This window comes from Solanum pennellii, chromosome 7, assembly GCF_001406875.1.
Source record: "Solanum pennellii chromosome 7, SPENNV200".
Classification (NCBI taxonomy): Eukaryota; Viridiplantae; Streptophyta; class Magnoliopsida; order Solanales; family Solanaceae; genus Solanum; species Solanum pennellii.
The window spans coordinates 23255973-23278197 of record NC_028643.1 but is presented as its reverse complement, the minus strand read 5'-3'; the positions used below and the strand labels follow the sequence as shown (position 1 = coordinate 23278197).

At 33.9% G+C, this 22225-nt stretch overlaps 2 long non-coding RNA genes across 2 annotated transcripts; one reads left to right on the top strand and one right to left on the bottom strand.

Moving 5' to 3' along the window:
* Positions 1 to 3119: 3119 nt before the first annotated feature.
* LOC114077881 lies at positions 3120 to 6023 on the bottom strand. Its single transcript, XR_003579225.1, has 3 exons — positions 5887 to 6023; positions 4789 to 4844; positions 3120 to 3487 (listed from the first exon to the last, which is right to left on the bottom strand). It is a non-coding gene; the product is annotated as an uncharacterized LOC114077881 (long non-coding RNA).
* On the top strand, positions 5815 to 21943 carry LOC107024658. Its single transcript, XR_001457380.2, has 3 exons — positions 5815 to 6049; positions 6990 to 7056; positions 21691 to 21943. It is a non-coding gene; the product is annotated as an uncharacterized LOC107024658 (long non-coding RNA).
* The last annotated feature ends 282 nt before the right edge of the window (positions 21944 to 22225 follow it).

Here is a 22225-nt window from a genome sequence, read left to right as displayed (position 1 = left end):
ATAATAACACAAGGCATGACTTCGAAATTTCCTTTAACATCTTACATGAAGAACGTAGAGAACTTGTCAATAGGTTAAACAATGTTTATTGAGACCTGCCCACTTCAAGATAGAAAGAAGCTTGAATCTATGATATACCTTGGTGTTTAGCTCACAAGTCTTTTTGAACATCCATTAGTTTAAATTTAATTGTGACTCTAGTTTAAATGTTCGACACGCGCGTTTAATTTGCCTTCATCTTCCATTAAGTTCAATACAATTTCTTTTCTTTTTTTATTTTGGTATGCAACAAAATAACAACAGACAACATATTCACTCAAATTTAACAAGTGACATTTTATAGTAAAATAAATTTTATTATAAATTTCTTCTGATAATTGTTTTAATCTAATTATTTCTTTAAGATTGTTTATTATATATTCTATATATGAAATATCTTGGGTTCTTTGATACATATATAAATTCTTTTGTATTAATTAATTTAATAATCTTATTTTTTCCATGGTTTCTATCCAATATTTTAAATATTCATAGTTCATTTTAATCTGAATCTATTTCTAAATTATATATATCTATTCTTTCTATATCTAATTCTTGTATTATATTCTTGTAGCAATTAGTGACAGAAACATAGAGAAATCATTAGTATTATATTGGAAAGTGTCAGGAATAGAGCTAGCACCTGGAAGTAAAATATTTACAGCCAGATGTAAGAATTTATATGTTTTAACAACAAAACATAAAATAACAACAAAAAATAAAATAAATAAAATAAAAATAGAAAATCCCTTTGAAAAAATAGTTACGGTTATAGATAATAATGATTATAGTCTTAACGAAATTGATATAGAAGAAGATTTAGAGATAGTACAAGAAAGACTAAGCACATCAAAAAGAATAAATAATAATGATATACCACAAACATCATCAAAAATGAGTACTTCAAATAGTTCCAAAAGAATAAATATAATTTCACAAAAATTAACAGAAGAAGAAATAAAAGCACACCATTATTATATAACAGGAATAATGGAACAAAGAAAATATTTAATACTAATAAATACAGGACAAGAAGAAAGCTATATTACAAGAGAGTTAGTAATGGAAGATAAAATAATAACTACGGAACACTCATGTCCAGAGTTACCAAAAGTATTAATAAATATTGAAGAGACAACGGAACAAGAAATAATAGTTGGAGGTATACCAATGATAATAAAATTTAAAATATATCAAGGAAATGAAAATATAACATTAGAAATAAAATGGCTAGAACAAGTAAAACCATATAATATAGAGGATAAACAACTAACGATAAATTATCAAAATAGAAAAATCATAATAAAAAGGACTTTAATATAAAAAATATATGAAAATATATATACTCGCGAAGATACTAATAGAAGGATATTATTACAGATATTATACACCAATGATAGATACAGGAGCAGAGGCTAATATATGTAAATACAATTGTTTACTAGAAGAAAAATGGGAAAAGTTAAAAACACCAATAGTAGTAACAGGATTTAATAATGAAGGAACTATGATCACATACAAGGCAAAAAATATAAAAATACAAATATGGGATAAAATATTAACTGTAAACGAAATATATAATTTTGAACTAACAACAAAGGATATGTTATTAGGAATGCCGTTTTTAGAAAAATTATATCCACATATAATAACAAAAACACACTAGTGGTTCACAACACCATGTAAACAAAAGATAGGAGCAAGAAGAGTACGTAACAAAAGAAGAAAAACAACAGAATGGATTAAAGGCAGTGAAAAAATTACACAAAAATTAGAAAATATAAAAGAAGAAGACCCTAGAATAGAATTAATTATATTTTCCTTAGATAAAGTAAAAATAATCCAAGAAAAAATTAGAATTATTGTATGACGAAGATCCTTTACAAGGATGGAAAAAACATAAAACAGAAGTTAAAATTGAACTGATTGATGAAAATAGTATAATAACACAAAAACCATTAAAATATAATTTTAATGATTTAAATTAATTTAAAATACATATAAGTGATTTACTAAAAAAAGGGATATATACAAGAAAGTAATAGTAAACATAAAAAAGAGGAAAACGTAGAATGGTAATCGATTATAGAAATTTAAATGCAAAAACTAAAACATATAATTATCCAATACCAAATAAAATATTAAAGATAAGACAATACAAGGATATAATTACTTTAGTAAATTTGATTGTAAATCAGGATTTTATCATTTGAAATTAGAAAAAGAATCTAAAAAACTTACAGCATTCACAGTACCATAAGGATTTTATTAATGGAATGTATTACCATTTGGATATAAAAATGCACCAGGTGAATTCCAATATTTTATGGATAACTATTTTAAACAACTAGAAAATTGCGTAGTATATATTGATGATATATTATTATATTCTAAAACACAAGATGAACACATAAGATTATTAGAAAAATTTATACGTATAATACAACACTCAGGAATAAGTTTAAGTAAAAAGAAAGCAGAAATAATGAAAAAACAAATAGAATTCCTAGGAATACAAATAGATAAAAATGGAATAAAAATGCAAACGCATATAATACAAAAAATAATAACCTCGAATGAACAATAAGATACAAAAAAGAAATTACAATCCTTTTAGGATTAGTTAACCAAGTAAGAGAATACATACCAAAATTAGTAGAAAATTTAAAACCATTACAACAAAAACTAAAGAAAGATGTAGAATATCATTTTGATAATAGAGATCAGACACAAATACAAAAGATAAAATTATTATGTAAAACATTACCGAAATTATATTTTCCGGATGAAGATAAAAAATTTGTTTATATAGTAGAAACTGATGCAAGTGAGAAAAGTTATGGCGGAGTATTAAAATATAAATATAATAATAATAATATAGAATATCACTGTAGATATTATTCAGGCACATATACAAATACGGAAATAAAATGGGAAATAAATAGGAAAGAATTATTTTCAGTATATAAATGTTTATTAGCATTTGAACCATATATTGTATATAAAAATTTATTGTAAGAACGGATAATACACAAGTAAAATGGTGGTTAACCAGAAAAATACAAGATTCAGTAACAACGAAAGAAATTAGAAGATTGATATTGAATATATTAAACTTTACATTTACAATTGAAGTAATAAAGACTAATAAGAATGGTGTTGCAGACTACTTATCAAGACAAAACTACTCAGACTGAGAACAAAAACGAAGATACAATTAAAGAGCTACTCAAAGCCATTACTACACTTTGTACTAAAGTGGACAGTATGGACAATGAGATACAAAAGCTAAAGACTAATGAAGATAACCTGAAGTCTAAAGCTAATATAAGTCAGCAGCATGACTATAAAAATGCGGAGCTACGTCGATCGGAAGACGGTAAAATTCCAGAGATAAAAGGAGACGATGGGAAACTCCCTAAAACCCATAATGTTTGTTTAAATACAGCTGCAAGTACAAGCAGAAAAGTTAGTGAAAAACCACGAAATACAAATTTAAACCAGTTATTTATAAAACCATTTACCCAAAATACACAAAAACAAATACCCACAGAACCACAAACCTCTACATACGCAGTTAGTATACAAAGTGATAAAAAGAGATACAATTACATCACACAATCGTATATTGAAAACATATATAAGATCCAAACATTTTTAAATTTAAACCCAGATCCACACAAACCAAAAACCCAAATGAGGATTATATAACCCAAAAACTACAAGGATATAATAGATTGATTGCACAACCTAAAACTAGTTCAAACTTAGTTAAAACATGTTACAGTTATGGATTACTAAGTAGCGTATACACATATGATGGAGAAGAAATAAGTGGAATACCAGAATTATACAAAGCGTTCGCCATATACAAAAGAGTTACCAAAGGAAATTTATTTTATATTAAGTCTTATACAGCGCCAGCTGAGATATTATATGAAGAAATCAAGTCATCAATTCAAGTTATAAAGATAGGTTTGACCAAGGATATGATAATACCAGAAGATATAGAAAAACAGGCTGAAATACCGAAGATAGAAATACCAAACTTTTATGCAAATAAAAGGATAATTGGTATATCAACAATTATACAAGAACTAGCTAACAATTATTTAAACGGCAATGCTATTTAGAGTTACTATGCAAGATACCAAGTTATGATATATTAAAACTCAAGAGAATTAAGAAGAGCAGATATGGATGAAGTCCAGCGATGTATTTTATCATTATTAAAGCCGGAGGAACAACCTACAACAAGAGCATTAAAGAAAGAATTTATAGAAGACTTATTAATCAGATATTTTAAACTTATCGGACACAAATACCCAGATCACAGATGTTCCAAATGTAATGGAGAAGATAATGTTATACCAGATGTTGATTTGGAGTAAAAACGGAAGAGATAAGCAAGATAAGATAAGAAAACTATGATGACAAGACAAAAGAAGAAAAAGACATAAAGAAGATGGCCGACAAAGAGATAAGAATTGTTGAAATGTAAAAGCAAAGATAAGATTTTTCAAAGATAAGATTCCTTTGTAGATAAGATTTTACTTTTTATTAGCCAATGTATAGCGGCTGTTTGTAAAGTTTTTATTTTAAGTCATAAAGTAAATAGTAGTGGTAGTAAAGTATACAGTAGGCGCACTTATGTGCAGGCTTAGAATTTAGTATAAATAGATTGCCAAATTGTAAATGAAAGGCAGGCACAGGTGACAGTTACAAGAATGGCGGGGAAGTTAACAGTACCCGACGACATTCAGGGATGGATGTAGACCCATCAGGCAGGGATAATCATTCCGGTCCTGGTAGAAGTGGCAATGCCAAACAAAAGTTTAAGTTAATAAACTCTCTCAAAATACAAAAAACTCTCTCAACCAAAGATATAAACTAAGCTAAATATATGGAGAAATCGGAAATCAAATCAGATATTTTAGATAGCATGACAAATCAAGAGGCAAAGGTATATTGTTTAATAGATATGCAGAACTAATTTCATATATTCCTGAATATCATATATATGATTAATTAAATTTATGTTAGTTATTATATGCTAGAAATATTTGAATCTTGAATTCTAGTTTGCTAGTAAACGGGAAACAGGGAGAAAACTGCTAGACTATGTCATCCCACAGTGGAAACCGGTAGGCGAGGGATGCCGTTAGGGGAGTACACAAGGTTGAGGCGCTGATAAGCAGTAATTATGCGCTAAAGTACGATGCTAGTAGTGACCGGAAAACATGATAACGATACTCTAGTTTATAATAAACTAATATGAATTTAATTGAATTATGATATGATAGGAAGGAATAATTGAAAACAAACCTGCATAAATAAATAAACATGATTACAATGTATGATGAAATAAAAAGCTATAAAACTTTGATTTTATATCTACTTAAAGATATAGAAATTGATGACATAAAAAGAGTTATATGGGAAAAAAAATTTGAGTATGATTTAGAAGATATATTAAATCAAAAGTGGTATGAAATAGATTTACAAGAATTAGATATAGAAAGAATAGATATATATGATTTAGAAATAGATTCAGATTAAAATGAACTATGAATATTTAAAATATTGGATAGAAACCATGAAAAAAAATAAGGTTATTAAATTACTTAATACAAAAGAATTTATATATGTATCAAAGAACCCAAGATATTTCATATATAGAATATATAATAAACAATCTTAAAGAAATAATTAAATTAAAATAATTATCAGAAGAAATTTATAATAAAATATATTTTACTCTACAATATATATATAATAATTTACGATGAACGTATGATAAATTCCGCACCCCCCAAAAATGGCAGACTTTGGGTGGTCAGTGCATACCTTTAATCGAAGGCGGACTATGTGCGGCACTCTAGACTATTTGCCACCTGAGATGGGTATGCATGTTATATGATATGAATATTTTATGCAGAAGGTTTTGAGATGATCGAAATTCAGGCCCTTTCACCGCCCACTTCAAATCGAGAGCAGTTCATAAATGGAGGTTGGTCTTTGATATTTTATCCCCATAAGAGAAGTCAAGATAATATTTCAAAATGGTTACTCAACTAAGGATTTTTATCTTAGAAAGTCATTCAAATAAGAGTCCTTTATCTTAGAAAGTCACTCAATTATAAATATTTCACTTACAAAGTCACCTAATTATTGAAATATCTTTTTTTTTTGTTTTAGGTTAAATATTTAAGAAACAAAATATATCTGTTTAAATCATCTTATTTATTCAACCCACTAAGATTATATAAGTGAAATATATATTTACCTCTAACATTAAACTAAAATCATAAAGTCATTTTATGATTTTATGATGTCAAACTAATATTGTCATAATATTCTGATATGTTTCCAGTTTACCAGTTATAGTATAGAAATAAATTAACGGCAAACTAACGGAGTGAACAAAAAAAATCATGAAGTCATATTTCTTTCTATAACTTATATTCTATATAATATATATTATGATGTCAAAGCTGATATTGCATAATATTCTGCAATGCTTCCAGTTAAATAGTTATAAATAATATAAATTTTTGTAAAACTAAATTAAATTTTACTAACTAAAATATTTATGCGATGTACATTTATCTTAGCATGATACCGAAATTGTTTAAATGAGTACCTTTTTATTTCTTATAATTTTAGCTTAGAACAAATTTTTATTTTAATACATCTAATGAAAAACTTATTTAAATTAATCAAGTGATTTTTTAAGTAAAATATCCATAATTAAGTGACTAAGTGAAAAATATGCAGTTGAGTGCCTTTTGACGTAAAATTTATAGTTGAGTGACTTGTGTTTTAAAACAAAGGTGAGAGGCTTTCTACTTTTAATTGAGTGACTTTTTATGAAATATGCATACATATAGAAACATGAGAATACGTGAAACACATGTTGAAAGAGTACATGATACAAGCTAATACCTCAGGTTGAAATTGAAGCAGAGGAAAAAGAAATGTAGGTACTTGGACATCATACCAGCTTCGGCCTCCCAGGTACACTCTTAACTAATTGATTCCTCCAAAAAGTTTTCACGAAAGCAACCTCTTTATTTCTCAACTTCAGGACTTGATGGTCTAGAATCTCAAATAGAACTTCTTCATAAGAAAGACTTTCTTTCACATCAACATTGTCTAAAAAAACAACTGAAGTAGGATTACCAATACACTTTTCAACAAGGGAACATGAAATACCGGATGGATCGATGCCAAATCTCAAAGAAAATCCAACTCATACACCACACAGGCGAAATACCTCAAAATCTGACATTGACCTAAATAATGGGAACTAAGCTTCCTTTCTTTCCAAACATCATCATACCATTCATAAGTTGAAACTTTCAAGTAAACTCAATGGAACTAAGCTTCCTTTCTTTCCAAACATCATCATACCATTCATAAGTGGAAATTTTCAAGTAAACTCAATCATCAACGACAAATTCAAGATCTCTTCTTCTCATATCAGCAAAGGAAATCTGTCGACTTTGAGTCGTCCTCAATCTATCTCTAATAAGACAAACATTCTCCACATCCTCATAAACTAACTCAGACCCAATCAAAGCAACCTCACCAACTTCACACCATCCGATAAGAGACCTACACTTTCTACTATTTAGAGCCTATAATAGAATTACCTGAATAATGAAGTGTAAACTGTTATTATAAGCAAACTCAACCAAAGACAAATGATCATCGTAATTATCTTAAAAGTAAATCAAACAAGTGCTCAACATATCTTATGAAGTGTAAATAGTCCGCTCGGCCGGACCATCGTTCTTCAAATGGAAAATCATGCCAAGCTTAACTTGTGTACCTCGGTTTGATATGATGGATAAGGGCACACCATGCATCTTGACTATATCTCGAATATAAATGTTAGCATATTCCTTTGCTGAATAAGAAGTCTTCATGGAAATGAAATGTGTCAACTTCATCAATTGGTCCATAACAACCCAAATGGAATGCTATCGGGTGAGGGATAAAACTCTAATGAAATCCATATTCAAATATTCTCATTTTCAAGCAAGGATGCTAATATCTCAATTCTTATCTCTCGGCTTCTTATGCTCAACCTTCACTTATTGGAAATTCAAATACTTAGCCATATATTATGCAATATCCTTGTTCAATTCATTTTACTAATAAACTTTCATTAGACATGATAAATCGTGGTAGCTCCTAGGTGAATAGAAAATTGAGAATTGTGAGCTTCGGATAAAATCTGTTGCATCAACTCCTCAACATCTAAAAAACACAAAAGACCTTGGAAACGAAACACATCATCCTCCCTTGGGAGAAAATCTAAATGGTTTTTTTCAAGCACCTCTTTTTTCAGCTCCACTAAAGTAAGATCATTACCTTGCTTTGCCTAAACATTATACACAAGAGACAATTCCAAACCATTTTGAAAAATGAAACTACTATATTCAAAATTAGTCAAAATGAACACAAAACGAGCTATTCTTTGCACATAAAAAATGAACAAACTCCTTTTATCATCATTAATATGAGAAATGCTACACATAGATAATCAATTAAGAGTATCAACAACCACATTTGCCTTACCTAGATGGTAAATAAAACTCATATCATAACACTTCAATAACTCAAATCACCTTCTTAAGAGAATATTAAAATACTTTTTAAAATAGATATTGTAAACGCTTATGATTGATGAACACATCCACATGAACACCAACAGAGGTAGTCTCTCTAAATATTCAAAGTAATATTCACCGCTGCCAACTTCAAATCATGGGTCAGGTATTTTTTTAATGAAATTTAAGTTGTCTTTACGTGTATACCATTACCTTATCATGTTTGATAAAAACACGAGTAAGACTGATTATGGAAGCATCACAATACACCATAAATTCATCAAAACCTTCTAGGAAAGTCAAAATTGATGATGTTGTGGGTCAAGTCTTCAGGTCTTGAAAAATATTTTCAAAATCCCCAGACCTTTGAAATTTCACCTTTATGGAGTCAAAGTAATAAAAGGTGAAGCAATATAGGAAAATCCTTCTACAAACCTTCTATAACAACATGCCGAACTTAAGAAACTCTGAATATTTGAGGGAGAAAGAGTTCTAGGCCAGTTCTTATCTGGTACAATCTTATTAGGATAAATTTGAATAAATTCACCTACAAAAATTTGTCCAATAAATGCAACAGGCTTCAACAAAAATTTTTACTTGCTAAACCTAACAAACAACTGTCAATCCTTGAGAACTTGCTATACTGTACATTTCTCATTTCATTGGAGAAACTTCTTTTTCCAAATTACATCATGCTCATTATAGCATCATTAGGAAATAATGCAACTCTGTCAAAAGAACATTTGGGCAGGTTCAACAATTCACCTGATGAAGCATATAGAGAATTCAAACTAAATGCATATCAACATGAGTAACATAATTCATGAAAACTCATTTTTTCTCATTCAAACAAGAATCCAACTAGATCATGCATAACATAAGGAGACCATGAAAACTCATAATCATACATGGCTTAAAAACATGAAGCAAACCAAAAAGGAGATCTTTGTTTAAGAGTTGAATAGGCATATATAGAAAGGGATAAGGATATTTGGATTCCTCATAGACCCTTGGTCAACCCCAATATCACCCTCAACTATAAATCCTATTATTCAACATACTGTCCCTCATTTACGAGTAAACCCAACTAATATCAACATGATCAAAACATATGAACTGAATTGAGACATTCACAATTTAAAAGCAACCATCAAATTACCAGTGCTTTTAAACTTAGCAGGTCCTCATTAAGCAACACTTTATCACTAACAACCTTACCAGAACCACTGAAGGTCTCATATGATTCGAGCAGACTGGGTCTAAACTCCCCAAACCCACTACACCACTTGGGGTGAGAACATAAATCAGGCTTTCTAATGCCCCCAAAACGAATTATGTCAAGATATAGCCTAACATGTGTGTCATGAGCTTATAAGTTATTAAACGACTAATTATAGTTTTAATAGGAAGTATATGGATTTTGGAAGGGTTTGGAATTGAAACATCCAAGAACGAACAAGACGTTCAAAATTTAGCCTTGAGACTTGTTTGCGTGCCTTAGTATTTCATGAGGTTTTGAGTAGTGTTTGGGGGTAAAATTTATAGAAACAATTCATAACATATAGAAAGATGTATTTGGGGTAGGATCGTCTGGAAAAGACTCCCCAAGGACCACCCTAAGCGTCCTTGAGGAGGACCCAAAAGTAGAAAGTGCATTGTAATTTGCAGTGTCATTTGACGTCTGTCTCGATGCCCCGTTCATGGTTCTACGCCCCGTCAATGGGGGAAATCTCCCCACACTTAGGTGTGGTATATAAGACTCCAAAATGCATGGTCTATGTCATCATGGACAGACCTACAGGATTGCACCATCATTCAATCGACGGTCCGTCGACTGCAGGCATCGTTTGCACCTACAATGTTCCTGCAACACGCTGCCAACTGAAGGGGTGAACGAAAATTCATCCCACGTCCAAATAAATGCATGGACGATTATTTTAGGTGGTTTTAGGTATTTTATGAGTATTTAAACAATAAGAGAAATTGGGGGATGCTCTTAGGACGAATATGATCTAGGATGATATTGACTCGTAAAGTTAGAATATAACCTATGTGATCATGAATGCCTAGATTTACCTTCTTATTATCAAATTATATTAACTTGAAATTGAACATGGATCATGATGAGTTGAGGGAAGTAATCGACTTTTAGGGATTGTATGCCATTGATGCTAGGGCTTTGGGGATAAAGTCATTCTGAAGGGATTGTGATGACGTTTTTTTTCTCGTTTACACTTAGACATGAACAAGCAATGGGAAGCAAGTTCTCTCACATATATAGATTCTATGTTGACCTAATAACCTAAAAAGAATCAAGCTATGATGAACTAGAATAGCTTGAAGTTGTATTGAAAGCCTCTTCTTGTTGATTTGACTTGGTAAGATAAGACCAAGGTGTATTAGATTGAGATGGTAGGTCTCATGATAACTTGAGGTGATGAATATCATGATAGTTTGGGATGAAGGAAGTAAGCTCTCTCATGTTTAGCTTGGTCATGTATTGCTAGGATGTTTGATCATGGTAGGTTTGGGATGGTGGTTCTCATGATAGCTTGGGATTAAATAATGAATCTCTCCTAAGAATACCTTGAAGTAGCATGACTGGAGTGCCTTGATGAGAGATTTACTTGGTTAGGCCCAAACCATTTCATGAGAGCTTTAGAGGAAAGACATATACTCTTTTAATGTTAAATTGACTTGCATACAAGGTGTAGTTCTTGATAGCTTTATATGCATATGTCACGACCCAAAATGAGTCGTGAATGGCACCCAGACTTACCTCCTTAGGTGGGAGAACTAACACATCTAAACCCCAACATATCCCAGTAGTTCAACTATAAATAATGCGGAAGCTCCAAAACTTATTAAGCAACCAATTTAAATAAATTTCTAAAGTTTAATACTTATCATCCCAAAATCTGATTGTCATCATGACAAGAACATTTATTTTCAAATTACCAAGTCTAAGAGTGTTTAAGAAAACCAAAATAAGCAAAAAGATGGTCCATGTCCAAAATTCAAAGGCATCAAGACGTGAATGAGAGAATCTAGCACGAGCTAGAATTAATAGCTCACCCTGAACTCTGATGTGCTGGAGACTGGCTGGAGTTGAGGGCGAGTCGAAGTCGGTGGTACACTTGCTGCACTCCACAAAAGAACAGAGAAGAAAATACAAGTAGGGGTCAGTACAAGGAACACGTACTTTGTAGGTATCATCGGCCAACTCAAAATAGAAACCAATATATATTGAATAATAATATAAAATCAACTACAATACTTAACAGGTGGCAAGTAACAAACAAATGAATCATTGACAACAACACCATAATAGGTACACCATCAATCACAACATCAAGCACCCATATGAGGACTCATGCCTCCACACCATACTCATTTTGAAAATAGGTTCTTTGAGATTAAGTATATTAAGTTACTTCAAGATTCCTTTCACAAAATGTTGTTGTATCGGAACGTGACACTCCGATCCCATATATCGTGTCGGAACGTGACACTTCGATCCTATAATACCGTGTAGGAACGTGACACTCCGATCCGATAATACCGTGTCGGAACGTGACACTCCGATCCAATTATGTCATTATTTCATTTCATCAAGCCTTCTTTATTCAAGGCGTCATTTTAATAGAGAGGGTTCTAGATTAGAAATTCAAAAGTCTCATAATTTTAGGCCAACCACAAACCACACAATCAAAACCTACAACCACACAATGAAGTACATAGGAGACTTTACAATATCACTCAATACATATCGATCCGCTATTTAGAGTTTATCTATCACATAGAAATAAACCATAACCTACCTCCACCGAAGAACAAAAGTGAAGCAACTACTTCTCCAATGCTTTTCCTTTCCTTATTGCCTCTGAACCCTTCCAACCTATCAAGTATATATATACATAAGGTGTAAATTAACAAGACCATAAACATTCCGATTATTCTGTGTCTAGCCTATACCCATCAATTCACCTAAATCTATAATCAATTTCCTAAAGTTCAAACTTAAGGGTAAGTTCTATTTCCTCCCATTTGCATAACTTTAATGTAATTCATATAATATACTACACCTTATATTTAATTACCTATCTCAATCAGTTAAACTTAAATTATAATGTGATATTTAAATAACTATCCAATTCTGAAAAATTAAAGGTGTACCATGAATAATTAATCGACTAAATATTTCTAATGTTCAGTGTGGATATTACTCCACCCCTATTTGTTGCCTTAAATCACTGGCCAGTGGTAGGGCAATTCATTGCCCCATGCATTCACAATTTTCCAACATTCCAACCGTACCATACATATAAAAACTGTATTTTTTTTCTTAATTTACTGACCAATCCCTAACATTACAACAAATCAACCTTTCAATTCTTTGTATTCCTTTTTTTTTCCACCATTCAAACATATATACATACAAACACTAATCAACCCACTTTATACAACTGCCCGTATTATATTATTTACACTACATAAGTATTACATTCATTTAAAATTAGGTAGTTAAAGTTTTCTTAAATAAAGAACCGTACCAGCAAAACAATGTGCACATGTTTGATCTTTCGCTGCCTTTCTCTTCGTTCTTCTCTTCCCCTTCTTTCCTTCTAAAGAGTATGTTACTTTCTACCCTAATTATAATATAACCAATTATAAAAATAGTAAAAGTGATCCATCTTACTTGTAATGTTACTTTTCTTAACCACGAACTAAATAACTATTAAAAACTTCCCCACTAATTTTTTAATTATAATTCCGAATAGTCCAAAATATCCACTTAAAATATATCGGAAAATATTTTATGAAACATAAGGTTTTAACAAATGAAACGACCCAAAGGGTCGTTACATTGGGTCGTTACAATAGAAACCAATTTACCCATCGTTCGTCCTTGAACGATCAAAAGAAAGTGAGAGTAAGGAAAGGTACCTCAATTGGTAAAAATTTGTGGATATCTTTTACGCATATCAGCCTCACTCTCCCAAGTGGACTCTTCGACTGGCCGATTCTTCCATTGAACCTTGATAGATGCAATCTCCTTTGACCTTAACTTGTGGACCTCCCTATCTAGAATAGCTATAGGCTCCTCCTCATAAGATAAATTCTCATCAAGCAGAATCGAATCCCAACGAATGATGTAGTTTCCATCACCATAATATTTTTTTTAGCATAGATACATGAAATATCGGGTGCACTCCTGACAACCCTGGAGGCAATGCCAATTCATAGGCCACCTCCCCCACGCGCTTCAGAACTTCAAATGGACAAATATACCTCGGACTAAGCTTGCCTCACTTACCAAACCGCATCACACCTTTCATGGGTGAAACCTTCAGCAAGACTTGTTCACCCTCCATAAAATCAAAGTCTCTAACCTTTCGATCTGCATATTCCTTCTGCCTGCTCTGAGCTGCTAAAAGCTTTTCTTGAATAAATTTCACTTTCTCTAATGATTCCCTCAGAAGATCAGTACCCCAAGGTCTAACCTCAAATGCATCAAACCAACCAATGGAGGACCTACATCTCCTCCCATACAATGCCTCAAATGGCGCCATATCAATACTCGAGTGATAGCTATTGTTGTATGAAAACTCTGCTAAAGGTACAAATTTATCCCAATGACCACCAAATTCTATCACACATGCACGAAGCATATCCTCCAACACCTGAATCGTTCGCTCAGACTGACCATCAGTCTGAGGGTGAAATGCAGTACTAAGATCCAGTCTAGTACCTAATTCAGCATGTAATGTCCTCCAAAACATAGAAGTAAATTGCGTTCCTCTATCTGATATGATGGAAAGTGGAACTCCATGCAATCGAAAAACCTCAGAGACATAATGTTTGGCTAACTTCTCGGCATTGTAAGTCATCTTAACCGGAATGAAGTGAACAGACTTAGTTAACCTGTCAATAATTACCCAAATAGAATCAAACTTACCCAATGTCTTTGGAAGGCCGACTACGAAATCCATTGCAATTCATTCCCACTTCCATTCAGGAATGGGCATTCTCTGAAGTGTCCCCCTAGGCCCCTGGTGTGAATACTTTACCTGCTGACAATTCGGTCATTGCGCAACAAAATCAACAATGTCATGCTTCATTCTACTTGACCAATAATGTTGCCTTAGATCACGATACATCTTGGTTGCACCAGGATGTATAGAATACCTTGAACTATGAGCCTCTGCAAGAATAGTGTGAGTCAAATCATCAACATGGGGCACACATACCCTTCCCTTAATTCTCAAGATGCCTTCCTCATCAATTACTGCCTTCTTAGCCTCTCCTCGCACTACCATATCTCAAATTCGACTCAGCTTCTCATCAGCAAACTGCTTTCCCTTAATCTTGTCAAGAAAAGAAGATCTTGCCTCCACAGAGGCCAAAAATCCTCTTTTCTCTAGTACTTCCAGCCTCATAAAGTCATTAGCCAGAGTCTGAACCTATCTAACCAATGGGCGTCTAGAAACCTTAAGTGTACTAAACTACCCATGCTCCCTGCTTTTCTACTTAAAGCATCTGCCACAACATTAGCTTTTCCTGGGTGATACAAAATAGTAATATCATAGTCTTTCAATAGTTCCATCCACCTCCTCTGCCTCAAATTCAAATCTTTTTGAGTAAAGACATATTGTAAAATACGATGATCTGTATAAACTTCACACTTGACCCCATATAGATAATGTCTACATTGCTTTAATGCAAATACAACTGCAGCCAACTCCAAATCATTGGTCGGATAGTTACGTTCATGCACTTTCAATTGCCTTGAAGCATAAGCAATTACATTCCTCTCCTACATTAGCACTGCTCCCAAACCAGAATAAGATGCATCACAATAAACAATAAAATTCTTACCTTCCACTGGCAAGGTAAGAATTGGTGCAGTAGTCAACAAGGTCTTGAGTTTCTGGAAGCTTTCTTCAAATTCATCCGACCATACAAATGGAACATTCTGCTTAGTCAAATTTGTCAGCTGCGAAGCAATAGAAGAAAATCTCTTGACGAATCGACGGTAGTAGCTAGCTAAACCAACAAAGATCCTTACCTCTGAAACATTAGTAGGTCTTACCCAACTCTTCACTGCTTCAATCTTAGAAAGATCCACCATCACTCAATCCTTAGAAACCACGTGCCCCAAGAAGGACACTGAATCGAGCCAAAACTCACACTTGGAGAATTTGGCATAAAGTCTTTTCTCCCTTAACAACTCCAATACAATTCTCAAATGCTCCTCATGTTCTTTCCTGCTCTTTGAGTATATCAGTATATCATCAATAAATACAATAACAAAGAGGTCCAGATATGGCTTAAAAATCCCGTTCATCAGGCCCATAAAAGCAGCAGGGGCATTCGTAAGACCAAAAGACATTACTAAGAATTCATAATGTCCATACCTGGTTCGAAAAGCAGTCTTTGGCACATCTGTTGCCCGTGTTTTCAATTGATGATAACCGGATCTCAAATCAACTTTAGAGAAGACACAAGCACCTTGTAACTGATCGAACAAATCATCAATGCGAGGAATGGGATACTTGTTCTTAATAGTTACCTTATTTAGATGCTTGTAGTCTATGCACATCTGAAAACTTCCATCTTTCTTATTCACAAATAAGACAGGAGAATCCCAAGGGGATGCACTGGGTCTAATAAAACCTTTACCTAACAACTCTTGAAGTTGGGGATTTAACTCTCTTAACTCAGCTGGAGCCATTCTATAAGGGGGAATGGAAATGGGGCGAGTACCTGGCTCCAGATCAATACAAAAATCAATATCCCTATCCGGTGGCATACGAGGAAGGTCTGCAGGAAACACATCGAGAAACTCACGGACTATCAAAACAGACTTTGGAAGTATCATCCCTGAGATGTGCCAAGAAAGCTAAACAATCCTTACTCACCATCCTCTTAGCACGAAGACAAGAGATAATACGGACTGGAGTGGAAATATAGTCACTCACCCACACTAGCAGATCTGTCCCAGGCTTGTCCAATGTCACAATTTTAGCATTACAATCTAAGATTGCAAAATTTGGAGAAAGCCAAGTCATACCCAGAATTAAAACAAAATCAACCATCTCTAGAATAATCAAATCTACATAAGTATCAGAATTAAAACAAATTCAACCATCTCTAGAATAATCAAATCTACATAAGTATTGCTCCCCACAAAAGTCACAAGGCAAGACCTATACACTTTCTCAACTATCACAGACTCACCCACAGGAGTAGAGACACGAATAGGCATGTCAAGCAAATCACAATATAAATCAAGGCCAGTAGCAAATGAGGAAGATACATATGAAAATGTGGATCCAGGATCAAACAATACAGAATCCATGCAATCACAGACCAAAAGAGTACCTGTGATAACAACATCAGATGTCTCTGCTTCAGATCTCCCGAGGAAAGCATAACAATGGGCCCTATCACCTGTCTATCCATTGCCCCTACCAAGCTGCACTGCAGTAGTTCCAACTTGCCCGCCACCCCAACTGAACTGGTGACCACCATTACCTTGGCCACCACGTCCTCCAGAATGGCGGCCTCTACAATGACCACCTCTACCTCTAACTACTGGGAATCTGTAACTCTGTTTTGGACAATATTTCCTAATATGTCCAGCCTCTCCACATCCATAACAAGTCCTGGAGTAAAGTATAGGTCTCTGTGAAAATGAGGAAGTCTGGAGATAACCTCCAAACTCAGAAAAAGGCTGACTGGTCTGCGACGGACCCCCAACTGAAGCCTGCAATGAAAACTGAATAGGACGGGCTGGATAACCTCCTTAAATCTGCCCTCTGGAGTATGAACCACTAAACTATCTTCCCTTACGAAACTTCTTAAATGTCGATGTTGTGGTGAAGTCGTCTAGCTTCACCTCCTCTACCTCTATCACAAAATCAACCACTTACTGAAAGGATTTTGATGCAGCAGCTACCTGTAAGGCTGGAATATGCAAATATGACCTCAATCCTTTCACAAAGCGGCGAATCCGCTCTTGTGGACTGAAACAAAGCTGAGTGGCATACATGGATAGTGCACGAAATTTGGCCTCATAAGCAGCATCAGACATCCTTCCTTGCTCTAGGCTTAGGAACTCATCTCTCCTCCTATCCCTCAAAGTCCGTGGTATATACTTCTCCATAAATAAGCTAGAATATGATGCCCAAGTCATAGGTGGTGCCCTTGCTGGTTGACACTCAACATACGACCGCCACCACATTTTGGCATCCCCCTGAAACTGGTAGGTCACAAACTCAACACCGAATCGTTCTACTATGTCCATCTTATGTAGCAACTCATGACAGTCAACAAGAAAATCATAGGAATCTTCAGAATGAGCACCCTTGAAGACTGGAGGTTTTAACTTTAAGAACTTAATGAAAAGTTCATGCTGATCACCTGTCATTATAGACCCTGTAGTCAATCGAGGAAACGTGCCTACTTCCAATGATACATCCATGCGGGGAGACACAACAGCTGCATGTTGTACTCCCTGAACCTGAGGTGGTGACGCAGAAAACACTGGAGGTGTCTGGCCCTGATTAGAGAACCCGCTAAGATAAGTAAGAACCTGATTAATCATCTCTGGGGTAGGCTGGGGTGGTACTTTCTTATCCTGAACCTGCTCATTTTCCCCTTCTTTACCCTCTCTCATTACCTCATCAGTCGGCGGAGGAGTCACTGCTCTATTCCTAGCTGAACCAGATGTTTGTCCTATGCCTCTAGTGGGCGTCCTCCTGTGACCCCTACTACGGCCTCTTGCCACTGATCCTCCACGAGTTACAGCCCCAATGATTGGTGTTAGCACAGTTGTTGCTCTAGTTCTAACCATCTGCGAAATAGAGTGAGAAGGTTAGATACCAATTTGTATCACCTAGATAGATACCAATTGGATCCAAGTAATAGAATGAAAGAAAGAAAGAATGGAGTTTTCCTAAAGTCTTATAGCCTCTCAAAGAGAAGTAAAGGCGTCCCCATACCGTTCCGCAAGACTCTACCAGATCTGTCCTTGTGTGATGAGATCAACGAATCTAATGCTCTGATACCAAGTTTGTCACGACCCAAAATGAGTCGTGAGTGGCACCCAGACTTACCTCCTTAGGTGGGCGAACCAACACATCTAAACCCAACATATACCAGTAGTTCAACTATAAATAATACAAATAATGCGGAAGCTCCAAAACTTATTAAGCAACCAATTTAAATAAGTTTCTAAAGTTTAATACTTATCATCCCAAAATCTGATAGTCATCACGACAAGGACATCTATTTTCAAATTACCAAGTCTAAGAGTATTTAAGAAAACCAAAATAAGAAAAAACATGGTCCATGTCCGAAATTCAAAGGCATCAAGACGTGAATGAGAGAATCTAGCACGAGTTAGAATTAATAGCTCACCCTAAACTCTGATGTGCTGGAGACTGGCTAGAGTTAAGGGCGAGTCGAAGTCGATGGTACACTTGCTGCACTCCATAAAAGAACAGAGAAGAAAATACAAGTAGGGGTCAGTACAAGAAACACGTACTTAGTAGGTATCATCAGCCAACTCAAAATAGAACCCAATATATATTGAATAATAGTACAAAATCAACTACAATACTTAACAGGTGGCAAGCAACAAACAAATGAACCATTGACAACAACACCATAATAGGTACACCAACATCAAGCACCCCTATGAGGACTCATGCCTCCACACCATACTCATTTGGAAAATAGTTTATTTGAGATTAAGTATATTAAGTTACTTCAAGATTCCTTTCACAAAATGTTGTTGTGTCGGAACGTGACACTCCGATCCCATATATCGTGTCGGAACGTGACACACCGATCCTATAATACCGTGTCGGAACGTCTCCGATCCAATTATACCGTGTCGGAACGTGACACTCTGATCCAATTATCTCATTATTTCATTTCATCAAGCCTTCTTTATTCAAGGCGTCATTTTAATAGAGAGGGTTCAAGATTAGAAATTCAACAGTATCATAATTTTAGGCCAACCACAAACCACACAATCAAAACCTACAACCTCACAATGAAGTACATAGGAGACTTTAGAATATCACTTAATACATATCGATCGCTATTTAGAGTTTATCTATCACATAGAAATAAACCATAACCTACCTCCACCGAAGAACCGAAGTCAAGCAACTACTTCTCCAATGCTTTTCCTTTCTTTATTTCCTCCGAACCCTTCCAATCTATCAAGTATATATATATATACATAAGGTGTAAGTTAACAAGACCATAAACACTCCGATTATTCTGTGTCTAGCCTATACCCATGAATTCACCAAATTCTATAATCAATTTCCTAAAGTTCAAACTTAAGGGTAAGTTCTATTTCCTCCCATTAGCATAACTTTAATGTAATTCATATAATATACTACACCTTATATTTAATTACCTATCTCAATCAGTTAAACTTAAATTATAATGTGATATTTAAATAACTATCATATTCTGAAAAATTAAAGGTGTACCATGAATAATTAATCGACTAAGTATTTCTAATGTTCAGTGTGGATATTACTCCACCCCTATTTGTTGCCTAAAATCACTGGCCAGTGGTAGGGCAATTCATTGCCCCATGCATTCACATTTTTCCAACATTCCAACCGTACCATACATATAACAACTATATTTTTTTCTCTTAATTTACTGACCAATCCCTAACATTACAGCAAATCAACCTCTCAATTCTTTATATTCCTTTTTTTTCCACCATTCAAACATATATACTCACAAACACTAATCAACCCACTTTATACAACTGTCCGTATTATATATTTTACACTACATAAGTATTACATTCATTTAAAGTTAGGTAGTTAAAATTTTCTTAAATAAAGAACCGTACCAGCAAAACAATGTGCACAGGTTTGATCTTTCGCTGCGTTTCTCTTCGTTCTTCTCTTCCCCTACTTTCCTTCTAAAGAGTATGTTATTTTCTACCCTAATTATAATATAACCAATTATAAAAATAGTAAAAGTGATCCATCTTACTTCTAATGTTACTTTTCTTAACCACCAACTGAATAACTATTAAAAACTTTCATACTAATTTCATAATTATAATTCCGAATAGTCCAAAATATCCACTTAAAATATATCGGAAAATATTTTATGAAACAAAAGGTTTTAACACATGAAACGACCCAAAGGGTCGTTACAACATACAAGGTGCATTTCATGAAATTGCTTGAGATAGTATCTCGTGATAGCTTACAGTGGAGGATTCATTCTCCCCTATGATTAGGTTTCATCCTTATTATTGATTGCATGATGATTTGGAGAGGTGTTTCCTTCCTTAGTTGTCTTGTATTAGGTTAGTCTAGAGAAGTACTTAGTGTGGATGGTACCCATTCATGGCACAAGTATAACTTGAAGCTACCTATGACAAGAACTCTATGAGATGTATGTTTTGATTGGATAGTGGTTATGGTTACATTCCATGACATAATTGACTTAAGATTATAGTTACTTGTATATATGATATAGGTCTACTAGAGACTTCTAAAATTAAACGAAAGGGAATAGGGTGAATTCAAGATATGCTTAGTGTGTGAGGTAGAATGGGATGCTTCACATGCATTGTAGAAGTGTGATTTGAGGTGGCCTAGGGGCATAGTGCGCATATATTATGATCAATCTATGTCTTGATTATAGAAGTAGATTATGATGAAGAATGACCAAAGAGAGCTACTTAGTTTTGGTTGTAGTATGAGAAGCTGCCTGAGCCTTGCAAAAGTATAATTGAAGGTGGCTTGTGAAGTAGGTCATTTTAGTTAAAAGGACAATGAGTTAAGTATGAACTCTTATATGATTTATAATGCTTTATTATGATTATGATATTCATGTTATGTTATGATATTATCTCTTATGATTATATCTATTATTGACTAACCCTTTGAGATATCTTATCTTTGGTATGATAGTTTCCATACTTGGGTACATTTCGTACTAATGCATATTTTGCCTACATTTTAATTTAATGTAGGTTCTTGAGGATATTGAGTTGATATGAAGGGTTTCGAAGGCTTCCAAGGAGTGAATATTTGTGAGTCCTCATAGCATCCGAGGACACCACCACTATGTTATCTTTTTTGTTCGTTCTATGTTTAGACTTTTATGGGTTGTGATCCAAGACCTTTGTACTCATGTTGTCATAGATGGTTTTTGAGACATATATTAGAAGTTTTATGAAATGATTCTGCTTTATGTTTTTGAATAAAAGTTTTAATTCCGTGCTACTTTTCGTATATATGTAATGAATGATGTTGAAGGGCTAGTATAAGACCTACGAGAGGTCAAGTACTCCGTGTTCCAAATAAATGCATGGGCAGTTTTATTTTAGGTGTTTTTAGTCATTTTATGAGTATTTAAACAATAAGAGAGACATTTAGACATTATATTCCAAATCAAAACCTCTCCCCCTCCAAAACTCTCTCAAGAACACCATAGAAGAAGAAGAGAAATTGTTGGCTGCTCTTAGGACGAATTTCACCAAGGATTCAAGAAGGCTTTAAGGCTCT